The 12,894-nt window shown below is 46.4% G+C and overlaps 1 protein-coding gene across 1 annotated transcript in view; it reads right to left on the reverse strand.

Annotated features, from left to right (window-relative positions):
• The window catches only part of ANK3 (ankyrin 3), a 548,067-nt gene that overhangs the window by 75,863 nt on the left and 459,310 nt on the right, over window positions 1-12,894 (reverse strand). The window lies entirely within an intron of this gene.

Raw genomic sequence — 12,894 nt, forward strand, 5'->3', positions numbered from 1 at the left:
CCCCCTCCCGTGTCACTTAGCCCCCGCCTGGTGTCCGTCTGCCCCCCCCTCCCGTGTCACTTAGCCCCCGTCTGGTGTCCGTCTGTCCCCCGTGTCCATCGCCCCCGCCGTGTCACTTAGCCCCTCCCTAGTATCCGTCTGCCCCCCGCCCTCCCCCGCAGCACTAACCGCTGCCAAACCCCAGGCAACCGCTCGCTCGGCTGAGCCCGAGGGACGCGCTTCGGGGAGATGCTACTGGATGACTCGGACCCGCTCACCGGGTATTGCTCTTTCTCCCACCCCTCACCCCCACTTACAGGTGGGAAACGACTTCTGAGGAACTCTCCCAGCTGTGAAGCTTCAGGCATTGTGAAATTCCTGAATTGTTTCTAACACAGCTACAAACACGGAACCCCTGATGCTTAGGGGGCTGTAGGCTTCTGGGAGGATGACCTGATCGCCACCTATTATCAGGACCACCCCCCACTCTTAGCGGTCCTCTCTTATTTATGCAATTAAACCCCCCCTCCCCATAAAGTCCCTATTTTTCACACTTGGTATCTGGTTACCCTAGCTCTTAGAGCCCCTTACAGCTCACTCCTGTAACAGGAAAAAGATGGTTACTTACCTCTCCTAACTGTTGTTCTTTGAGATATGTTGTTCATCTCCATTCCAATTAGGCGTGCACACTTCGCTTGCACAGACATCAGAAAGTTTTCCCCTTAGCAGCTCCCATCGAGATGGCAGAGGAGCCTTCTAGAGTGGCGCCCTTATGGTGCTGTATATAGTACCCTATTGGCCCCACGCCTCTTCGATTCCTTCTTGCCGTTGACTCCAACGGAGCGGAAGTGGGGCAGGTACTGTAGTGGCTGTGAACAACACATCTCGAAAAACAACAGTTAGTTACCAGAGGTAGGTAACCATCTTTTCTTCTTCAAGTGGTTGTTCATGTCCATTCCACTTCCAAGCTGACCATCGGAAGTGTATAGGAGTCAAGGAATGATTGATTGAAGGACAGCCCTGCCGACCACTGCATCATCTCTGACCTATTGGTTGATGGCATAGTGGGCTGTGAAAGTATGCACTGAAGACCAGGTAGCTGCTTTTTATAATTCGTGGATGGGGACCTGCACCAGAAAGGCGGTCGAAGACACTTCCACTCTCATTGAATGGGCTGTGATTGGTGGAGCTGGGACCTTAGCCAACTCATAGCATGTGTGAATGCAGTCTGTGATCCAGGATGAGATGCTCTGAGAACATACTGGAAGGCCCTTCATTCTATCGACTATGGCCACGAACAGTCGGATTGATTTGCAAAAAGGTCTTGTGCGCTCTATGTAGAATGCTAGGGCTCTTTGAACATTAGCATGTTCAAGCTCTGCTGCTGCAGGCTTGTGTGAGGCTTTGGAAAAAACACAGGCAGACAAATGTCCGGTCCCATGTGGAACTGGGAGACACCTTGGGAAGGAATCTAGGGTGCAATCTAAGTTGCGCCTTGTCCTTATGAAACACCATATAAGGGGGTTTGGAGGTGAAAGCGTTTAGTTCAGACACTCTCCTCACTGATGTAATGACCATCAAGAAAGCTACCTTCCATGAAAGGTAGAGGAGGGAAAAAGTGTCCGGGGGCTCGAACGGTGGGCTCACGGGCTTGGAGAGGACCAGGTTCAGATTCCAGGTTGGTAGTGGTGGTCGAGAGAAAGGGTATACCCTCTCCAATTTCTTGAGGAAATGCACCACCATGGGATTTGAGAACACTGAGAGCCCAGATTCTCCTGGATGGAAAGCTGAGATAGCCATCAGGTGTACTCTGATGGGTGACAGTGATAGACCTTGTTACCTGAGGTGAAGCAGGTAATCCAGAATAACTGGGATAGATACCTGAAGCGGTAACAGACATCTGGGCTCACACCAGCAGGAGAACTTTTCCACTTGGCTAAGTAAGTTCACCCAGTGGAAGGTTTCCTGCTGCCAAGAAGTATTTGGCTCACTGGTTGAGAGCACTGGCTCTCCGTTGAGTTTAGCCATGGAACTTCCAAGCCATGAGGTGCAGGGATTGTAGGTTTGGGTGGACGATGCGCCCATGGTCCTGAGTGATCAAGTCCTGATACAGGGGTAGGGATATTGGGGCATTCACTGATAGTTTGAGGAGTGTTGTGTACCAACGCTGACGTGGCCAGGATGGGGCAAACAGGATCACCACTGCTCTGTCCCTGCATATCTTGAGCAGGACCTGGTGGATCAGTGGGATTGGAGGGAAGGCATACTTCAGACCATCATCCCCACTGCATTAAGAACATGTTGGAGATGAAGCCTGGGCTGTGGTTTTGAAATGAGCAGAACCGAGGGAACTGTTTGTTGTACTTGGTGGCGAATAGATCGACTTGGGGATAACCCTACTTTTGGAAAACTGACTGCAAGACATCTGATCGGACTAACCACTTGTGAGCTTGGTAGGACCTGCTGAGGCGATTGGCCAGCTTGTTCCTCACCCCAGGGAGGTAGGATGCTTCCAGCTGTATGGACTGGGCTATACAGAAGACCCAGAGGAGAAGAGCCTCGCAGAAGAGGGATGAGGAGCAAGTTTGTTTATGTAGAAAATGGTGGTGGTTTTGTCTGTCAAGACTGTCATGCTGTGACCTTGCAAAGTGGCGTGAAAGGTTTGACAGGCCAGACACACCGCTCTGAGCTCTTTCAGGTTTATATGGAGGGGTATCTCATCCTGTGACCAGAGACCTTGTGTTCTCAGATCCCCTAGACGTGCACCCCAATTCAGATCCAACGTGTCTGTTACTAGTGACAGTTGGTTGTGGTGAAGGGGACTCCAGCACAGACTACTGGTTGGTCCAACTACCAATGCAGAGACTCTCAGACTTGCTGGGTACCGTTACTGTCACATCGAGGCTGTCTTGTGGCAGGCAGTAACATGATGCAAGCCACGTTTGTGGGGGCCTGAGCCTCAGTCTGGCATGCTTGACTATGTAAGTACAGGCTGCCATATGTCCTATTAACTTCAGACAACCCCTGACAATTGTGGTGGGGTATACAACATCGTCCTGACAATTTGTTTTGTGGCCTGAAACCTGGGTTCTGGGAGGCTCGCCTTTGCCTGTACTGAGTCCAGGACTGGCCCTATGAATTCTATCCTTTGAGTCAGGATGAGTGACGACTTACTTATGTTGAAAAGGAGCCCCTGACTGCACCTGTTCTTTGGAGCATCCTGTCAGCAGCCAATCCTCAAGGTACAGGTACACTCAAATATGTCTTTTGCACAAAAAAGCCGCCACCACCGCCATGCACTTGGTGGACACACAATGGTGGTGAGGGGGGAGTGCTGTAGAAAGGCCAAATGAGAGCACCATGAACTGGTAATGCTCCCAGTTTATCACAAACCGTAGGAAGCATCTGTGTGCCAGATGGATGGCAATGTGGAAATAGGTGTCCTTCATGTCAAGGGCAGCGTACCAAACTCCTGGATCCAATGACGGGATGATAGTGCTTAGGGAGACCATGCGGAACCTGAACTTGACTGTGAAGGTCTAGAATGGGTTGTAGACCCCCCCTTTGCCTTGAGGATTAGGAAATAACAGGAGTAAAATCCCTTTCCCCTTAGCTCCTGGAGAACCTCCTCCACTGCTCCTATAGCAATAGTACCTCCTGAGGCGTTGTTCATGAGAGGGGTCCCTGAAGAGGGATGGAAGGGAGGGAAGGAGGAGAACTGGAGGGAGTATCCCACCTGTACCATGCATAGGACCCAGTGGTCCAATATTATACGGGACCATGCACAGTAGAAGTGGGATAGCTGGTTTAAAAACTGTGGGGAGGGATCCTGGGACTGGATTGGTGGGCTGCCCTTATGCATGCTGTAGCAGGGTGGTCACCCCGCTCCTGCTCTGAAGGGCTTAAAACAGCCCTGGGAGAGGGCTGTGGTGGGGAAAAGCTAGGCTGATGGGGAAGGAGTCACAGCTGGGGCCACGCCCAAATCAGGCCACAGCTGGCCCTATAAAAGGGCTGTGAGCCAAGAGCTCAAAAGAGACACTCTCTCTAGCTTCATTGAGAGAGAAGGACCTGGCTGCCTGGGAAGCTGAAAAGGGTACTTGAAATGGAGCAGTGCTAGGGAAGGGCAGAGGGAGCTGAGGATCTCCAGCCTAGCTAAGCCCCAGGCTGCAGGCTGAGTGGAGGACCTGCAAAAAGGATACTAGGGCTGCAGAGAGGCAACTCAGATATAGGCAGAGGCAGCTGGTCCAACCCCTCCTTGCCAATGATGTGTGGTTTATAGACTGCAGTCTGCCCCAGGGAGCGGGAGCTAGATGGGGACTGGCAGTAGCCACTGAGGCAAGGGGAGGATAGGCCATTTGGAGTTCCCCTGGGAGGGGAGACCGAGAGACAAAGGGGTTACTGCTGGGGGCAGAACCCTGGTATACGAGGGCACTGGGGTCTGAGAGGGACATGAGGGCCAACAGCAGGCGAGGCATCAGCCGGCAGAGGGCACTCCGAAGCTGAAAAAGAGCTAATTCTCTGGACAACCAGCAGGAGGTGTCATGCCAGTGAGTCGTTGCCCTGCCACAATGCCTTCAAAACTTTTGCTTGTTTCCTGGCTGGGGCTAATTTGGGCCTTGGTTAGACAAATTGTTTGACAGTCTGCATCTATTATTTCTGCCTCGCCTGTGGTGGGAATCTTGTCTAGGGCGAGGTTGGTATTGCCTCTGCTGTGGAGGTTGAGGCCTGAAGGACTTCCTCTGGGTTGCTAGTGTATGCATCCCCAGGGATTTCATTGTAGCCCTGGAATCCTTGAGGCTATGCAGCCTGGAGTCCATTTGCTCCTGAAAGAGGCTGGAACTTTCTAGGGGGAGGTCTTGAAAAGTGTTTTGGACCTCAAGAGGAAGGTCTGATACCTGTAGCCATGCTGAATGCCTCATAACCACTCCTAATGATATGGTTCTGGCCGCAGAGTCAGCCGAACCAAGGGAGACTTGCAGAGAGGTTTTGGCTACTGCTTTTCCTTCCTCAATTAGCACAGAAATCTCTGCATGCGAATCCTGTTGCAGGCGATCCTTAAACTTGGATATAGCATTCCAAGAGTTGAAGTTGTCTGTTAAGAATGGCCTGTTGGTTGGCTATCCTGAGCTGCAGGCCTCCCAATGAGTAGACCTTCCTGCCAAAGAGGTCCAGTCATTTGGCCTCTTTGTATTTTGGTGCCGAGGTCCAATGGCAGTCTGCTCCCAAGAACCTATGCCTAAATCTAGAGCAGAGGTCGGCAACCTTTCAGAAGTGGTGTGCCGAGTCTTCATTTATTCATTCTAATTTAAGGTTTCGCGTACAGTAATACATTTTAACGTTTTTAGAAGGTCTCTTTCAATAAGTCTATAATATATAACTAAATTATTGTTGTATGTAAAGTAAATAAGGTTTTTAAAATGTTTTAAGAAGCTTCATTTAAAATTAAATTAAAATGCAGAGCCCTCCAGACTGGTGGCCAGGACCCAGGCAGTGTGAGTGCCACTAAAAATCAACTCGCGTGCCGAAGGCGGCATGCGTGCTATAGATTGCCTTCCCCTGGTCTAGAGCATCTGCATCACAAGGAGAGGCACATAACTGAGCCAATTGGGTTAAGTCCATGCTATCAGCAGAGGGGTACATTGGCCAAACATGAGCCAGCCGTGCAACGGCCCTTTCATGGTTCAGTGACTCCAGTCTCTCAGCAATAGCCTTGGCTTGCTGAGGAGACCACCTTATTACGTCCATGACCAGCTCTGTTGTGAGAAGATCAGCTCCTGCAACTATGCGTTTAACCTCCTTTGTGGAAACAGAAGCAACATTATACATGTGTGGCCAATCGGGGTTAAATGGGTTTTGGGGGACAGCATCAGAGGGTATCTTTATTTTCCCAGGGGACTCCCAATCACAATCTTCTTTTAGCCTTACACCTGCTACCACCCCCTATGGGCACTAAGTTGGGCACGCAATTTACTAATCTTTGCCTCACACTCCTGATGGTCTGCTGCTGCCTTTGCTACCCTGTTCTGTTCTGCCAAGAAGTGAGTTGCTGCTCTTGCTTCTTCTAACAGAACTTGTGTGTGTGTTAACTCTTTTCTATACTGTTCTGTATACCTGCTTGCCTTGTCTCCCTCCTCTTGTATATCTCTAAGTACGGTCACCATTCTGAGCTTTTCCTATCAATTCACACCCATCTGTGTCACATTTGTTCAAATGCTGTTGTAACAGCTTTTTCTCAAGCACCAGTTCCTGCCCTCTCTTTACCATTTCAACCACGTCCAGACATGCATAAAATAACGGGGCTTAAAGGTTGTGCAGTATTGTTCAAAGCTCAAACTAGCTTCAGTCAGGGGATTCTCACCCTTAAAACACCCCCTTTCTTCTTCTTCATTACCCAGCTCTCTAACCTGTTGGTTTTCTCCTGTCTCAAGTGAACAGCGAAAAGATCTTTTTCAGCCATCTCTATTTCCTTATTTCACTAATGATCCCCACCAATAGCTCTTTCTAAAACCTTTATTTTTTTAAAGGCACTACTCAGCTCCTTATGCCACAATTCTACAGGTATTCTAAACACACTTCTTAACAGAAGGTTACCAAATAGTCTATGAGAGAGAGAGAGAGAGAGAGACCTTGCTAAAGAAGCGTGGTCTGAAAAAGGAAAAGAAAGCTTACTCAGATCCGTGCCTCAGTTTCCCTACTCCACAGCACCTACTCAACAATTACCACATGATTAGGATCACATACTGCCTGCATGTCTCCACCAATTTGTTACCAGTTTTGCCTGTTACTTTGGGATATGCTCATTTATTTGGGTTACTCTTCGGGGAAGTGGGGGGTGGGGAGGTTCTGTAATTCTGTCAATGTACTGCTTGTGTCATGTGTGTTTTCATAGGGAGCTCTAGTTCTCCCTTCTGCAAGTCCCCTCCCAATGGAACTATCCTGCAGGACCTCGGTTTCCTAGGGCTGGGTTCCTTCAGCCCCAGAACTGGATGAACACACACACACATTAACAGAGCAAGTCTGAGTGGACTGGGTCAAGCAGCACTTTCAAGCTGCCACCCTTGTGTGTCCCAGATTCAGCATGTCCCTATTCCCACTCTTACATCACAATTGTACTGGTAGTAACCTACTTGATGAGCAAACCCCACAGTATTTTGGGTGCTGCAGGGATCTTTCACTTAGGTAAAAGAAATCTTGCTGCAGAGTAAATGAGGGAATCTAAAAATACAAAAGAGTAAAGATCAGCAAGAGAGAGAGAGAGAACCAACCAGTTTAACCATAAAAGTTATTTATTGACTAATAGTGATAACTACACAAGGAGGGCTAAACCAACGTAACATACATTATTAAAGGTTAATACCTGAGGTAGAAAGGAAAACAGAGCGGGGGCGCGGGGATCTCACCCACTCCATGAGGCTTGAACTGGTCAGGGTTCCTAGGTGATGGTGGTAGCTCAGGGTCCTGAGTGCTGGAGACAGGCAGAGCCCCAGCACAATCAGTCAGGAGAAGATGGAGTCCCAGTGGAACTGATGCATAATTTGAATCTAAGCATCAGAACACTTAGGTGGGCATAGGTAGGGGTTTTTATAGAGGAAAATACAATGGTTCAAGGGAGAACACTAGATTTGTTTATGGGTAAACTCATGACTCAAGGGTTTTCTTCAGGCTAGACAATAGGAGCTGATCACTCTTGGCTATGGGTGGTGTTTTCTTCCAGGGAGCTCACAGTGCAACTAGGCTGCTTCAGTATTTTGGATGTCAATGAAGGATTCATTACTAGAGTTGGTCTGATAACTGCTGAGCTGGGTGTGGGCAGGCATAGGTTTATTAGCATCTGGAGCAGAGATTCCCATGATACAGTGCTTCCCGCTTCTCTGGTCCCAGAGTTCAGTGCCGTTCTCTGGTCTTCATTCTGTATGCTAATCCCTGTCCCATCTTTCATGCAAATGAGGCCAGGGGAGTTGTCTGCTCTCTATTCTGTATGCAAATTGAGATGTCTTAATCTTGTCACCCTTGTCAGGTCTAGATGTGTCTCCCAATGCCCTTCACTGCTCTCTGCAAGCCTTTTCTCCATCCGTCTTGGTTCAGGTAGAGACCGGCGGGGAGGAGTGTCCCTCATGAGTCAGACAGGCCAGGACAGAGGAGTGTCCTGGTTTCACCAAAAACACTGAAGTGACTGGTATCAGAGCCTAAATGCAGATTGACAACTAGTAACCTCCTCCGTTTAATCACCATGTCAATTAGAGCAAGATAGCATCCTTAAAGTACAAGTGGCAAGCAATGGTCCATCAGCTGGTAGAGTTAAATCTATGTTAGCAAGGATAAGTACATTTTTTAGAAAACTTCCCTAATATAGCACTGGTGTGTTGTGACCACTGCTCATCATGGTGACTAGTACAATTTTATTATTTCTCATGCTCATTCATTCATTTGTTCTAGCCACTTGTTGTCTATAGTCTTAGACTGTAAACTCTTCAGGGCAAGGGCCATCTCTTTGTGATATGTTTGTACAGTGGTAGTAGAATGGGGGAAGAGGAAAGTGCAATGGAAGTTTGCACCCCCCTCAATGGAAATAGTGTGGGTGCTTCTGTGTGTTTCCACCCCCATGCGTGGTTCTTTAGTGAGTTGTTTCACATGCTCAGGTTAGGCCAGTGGTTCCCAAACTGGGGTTTGTGAAGTTCAAGGGGTTCACAAAATGTAACGGGGTTCTCAGGAAAAAATTCCCTAATGGCAGACAGAGCTGTCCACAGGGACTCTGGGCAGCAGGCGCCAGCAGCCTGGAGCCTTGGGAACTTCCAAAAGCTAAGCAGATCCTGTAGATAGCAGCCACATGGTGCATCCCCTCCAACCTCTCAGTCTACTTCCCTGGGCCACTTCCCCGAGCCATGTCCCCACAGCCCCAGTACCTTCTCCGCTTTTATCTCCAGGCCTCAGCATGCCAGTCTTAGCAGTCAGCCAGGAGCTCACTCTCATGCCCCAATCCTGTCCAGCACAGCTCTGTCCACGGTGCTGACATTCTTCCTCCTGCAAGGCAGGCAACCAGGCCTCTCTCCTCAAGCTCCAGGGAGCAACTGAAGCTGCTCTGCTCTGCAGCCCTTCTTATATGGGCCTGGGGGCCCTGATTGGCTGCTCCTCACAGCCCCTCTCTAATTGGTTGCCTTCTGCACAGCCTTCCTAGGGTCTTCTCTAATTGTCTGCTTCCTGCACAGCCCTTCTAGGGCTCTATTAACCCATTATGGGCCAGTGTGGGACGACACCTCATCACAAGCAGGAAAGGTTAAGGTCCACTGCCATAGACTGTTTTATTGTTTCTTTGCTCAGTCTATGGATTGGAGCACAAGAAACCTAACTGAAACTTCTAGTGTGCATATATGAATAATTTCAAAACTACTGATGATGTTGGTTTTTTTTTTTAACTTGTTTTGTTTCCTGGATTTCAATAGTTCTACAAAAACATCCAATTATGAACCAAATTGTTTAAGTCATTGTTGAGTTTTATATATACAAAATTTCTGACTGCAGTTTATTTTTTAAAAAAAGAGTTTGCTTTTTTAATTTTGCTGAAGCTTGAAAATAAACCTTCTGAGATAAGACTACACATGAGAAATTTCAGCCTCAAGGAAACTAATAAAGTTATGAGTATCTGAAAAGGGTAAGTTAGAATGGAAGTTGCTCCTGCCTGCATCCCCATATATAGTTGCCCCATTGACATGAACATGGCAATGTGTAAAGTTCATAAATAGTTCAGGTAAATCTATATCTTCTGAAGAAGTTTTATGTAAAAAAGCAGCACAAAAAAGGGAGCTGAAGCCAGTGTAGTTTTCCCTTCTGTCCCACTTTGATCCCACATCACCACTAATCCAAATCTCTTGGTAGTTCCTCCTCTGCTCCTAGGCTTCTGTTCAGTTCACTAGCATTTTGGCAGCATCAAATTTAGCTTCTCTTCCCTCAAATCACTGAGAGCATCCCCTTCACAAACATATCTCAAGTAGAGGGGTAATGGTGGGAAGCTACCATCAGGTAACTATCGCAGGAACTGCTTTAGGGGCTCATCTTCACTGCTTAAAAAGGGCCCATTTTCAGCCTCAGGGTAATTAATACCTGTGAGCTATCCAAAGGGGGAAAACACAGTGAAGATAAGGCACTTTAGTTCTACTGTGAGGTAAACTCTCTGAGGCCAACCTTATATACGCACCTGGGGTTGACCTGGGCAAGTTTACCTCACAGTAAAACTAAAGTGCCTTATCTTCACTGTGGTTTTACCTCAGGATATCCCATATGCATTAGTTACCCCAAGGTAAAATGCAGCTTTTTAAGAAGTAAAGGCAAACCTTCTTTCTGCCCCATCTGCCATCATCAGAACACCAAGCCCTTGTTGCAAAACAGGAAATGAAGGCAGAGGTGGAAAATTAATTAGGAACTGAAGTTATCCATAAAAATTACAGTTGTTAAAAAACAACCACTGTCAACTGGAATTTCTTCCTAGGAACCTATGTAGTCATGTAGATTGTCACCAAGGACAAAAGTGGTATGACCAGCATTCACCTTTCTTTTGGTGTGGTTATGTGGCTAGGCTTTTGATTCCTGATAACTTACAGTTAAGTTAGTGTACAACTGATTTAGGAGTGTTGCTTGTGTTATTTTTTACTCCCACAGGGTATGGGGTGGCAGAAGATCATAGGACTACAACAGTTAATACGAGGAGTGATATAACAATGTCTAGCTATAGGACAGAGCCCCAATTAGGGTGGATCCCCCACACCTATGACACCTGATCATATGTTGTAGACTACAGACACTCTGAGAAGCAACCCTCACTGTGATGAAAGTGACGCTCTAAAATAGGACACAGTCTGCAGTGGGAAACTCAAGAAGCAGATCTTTGGAGCAGCTATCCCCTAATGACCTATCTGCCCAGACTGGAGTTAAATATTATCAAAAAATGGCTGCAACCTTTTGCACCTTAAGTTCATGCTCAGGATGTGTATGAGGAAGGATTCTGGAATGAAAATGAGAAGCTAACATGTTCAAAGTTCACTGATTTCCCAGGTGGCATGTTAACTTTCTGGTGAAAACATTCATTAATGATTGGGCAGAAAGAAATGAGAAAAGCAGTCACTAGATTGGCTAGGATTTTGTTAAGCAAATGTGTTATATCTATGCATGTAGAGTCTAAAGGGCACTGAAACTTCAATCTTATATGCAGTAGTTTAGTAGTTACAATTCAATGCCTAATATGAAATAAAAAGACTGAATCTTGGCAAGTGCTGTTTCATCATAGATGATAATTAAGCAACATTATTGTACATTCTTTCAAATAAATGAGAGGAGATGCCAAATTAGGACACTTACTGTCATAGAGTACCTAGTGCATAGCTACCAGAGCTGATCACTTGCTGTTAAGAGATACAGAGAATATTATGCAAATTATGGGATTATATTATATGTATGTGCTATGGAAACAAATCCAGGAATACAGATAAATAGCCTTGTTACTTTGACAATGCACTCAGCAAAAAGCAGTTAAAATAGCATAGAGAAAAAGCAAGAAACTTCTTCGTACAATAAGACAGGAGATGTGATTAATTGTATCTCAAATCCCAACAACCCTCTGACAAATAGCTAGCCTGTGTTGTGCTCAATGTAGATTTATCAATTAGCCTTTTATTATAGCAGTACATTTATGCTGCTATTTGTAAAGCAGTCAGCATTTTTCATTATAACGTCTCAGCTGTAACACATTGCTGTTACATGGAACTTGGCATAGAATTCTAACCCCCGATTGAAAGTATTTTTATGCATTTTCAAATAAATCAGTTTGTATATTTTAAATTACATGTGGGTAAAAACAAATATTTAAAGATGCCAAAAAACTTTGTAATGCTTATAAGACAAAAGAGGTTTGGTTGTCATTTTTTTAATTTGAGAAATGAGATTTATATTGGCTTTTGTGGTTTAAACATTGACCATATATAGTAGTTAATGTTTGTCAGTTTCTTATGTGATTTGATCATACAAACTCACTGTACATGATTGATTGATTAATGCAATACATTAATGTGTTGGCAAGTTCCCTGTTTTTTAAAAAAATATATCTGACAAGTAAACTTAAGGGAAGAGAAACTCCTTCCCTGCCACTCTCCCCCATCATTATAGCCAATAGTACAGTTAGTTAGAGCTCTCAATGGGGGTATGGGAGACCCAACTTCAGATCCCTGCTCTGCCTGATTTGGAGCGGTGACTTGAACCCTGGCCTCCTGGGTGACAACCGTAAACACTGGCTTATAGGGTATTCTGGCATGGGTCTCAATCTCTCTTGTTGGAGCTGTTCAATTTTGTATAAATAATTAAATATTCATTGGACCAGAGAAAGAGCACTGTGGCTGGGCACTTATCTGAGAGGTGGGAGAGTCAGGTTAAAGTCCCTACTCTAAATCAGGCAGAGGAGAGAGTTGAACCTACCTCTCCTGTGAGGGTCCTAACTACTGAGTTATTGAGTATACTAGGAACAAGGGCATACACACACATGCACCCCCAAAATCAAGAATTCCCAACTTGCTTACCCCCAGCTTTCTTTTCTACGGGGCCCATTCAGCACATATGGGATCAGGGCCAACTGGTGAGCTAGGTGGGAGAATGTCTGATCTGAGAATCCCACTGGGGCTTCAGCTTGAATAAGGGCAGCTTGAGCAGCTCGTTAGCTATAGGGAGGTGTTAAGGCTTAGCGCATTTTTACACTACCACTGTAGTGCATCTGGTGAAGATGCATTATGTTGACAGGAAAGCACTCTCCCATCAGCAGAATTACTTCACCTTCATGAGAGGTGGAAGCTATGTCGTCGGGAGAGCATCTCCCACCAACATAGCATGGTGTGGACAATGCTTTAAGACTATGTAATTTACATCAACTTAAGCAGT

This window comes from Chelonoidis abingdonii, chromosome 15 (genome assembly GCF_003597395.2).
Source record: "Chelonoidis abingdonii isolate Lonesome George chromosome 15, CheloAbing_2.0, whole genome shotgun sequence".
NCBI lineage: Eukaryota > Metazoa > Chordata > Testudines > Testudinidae > Chelonoidis > Chelonoidis abingdonii.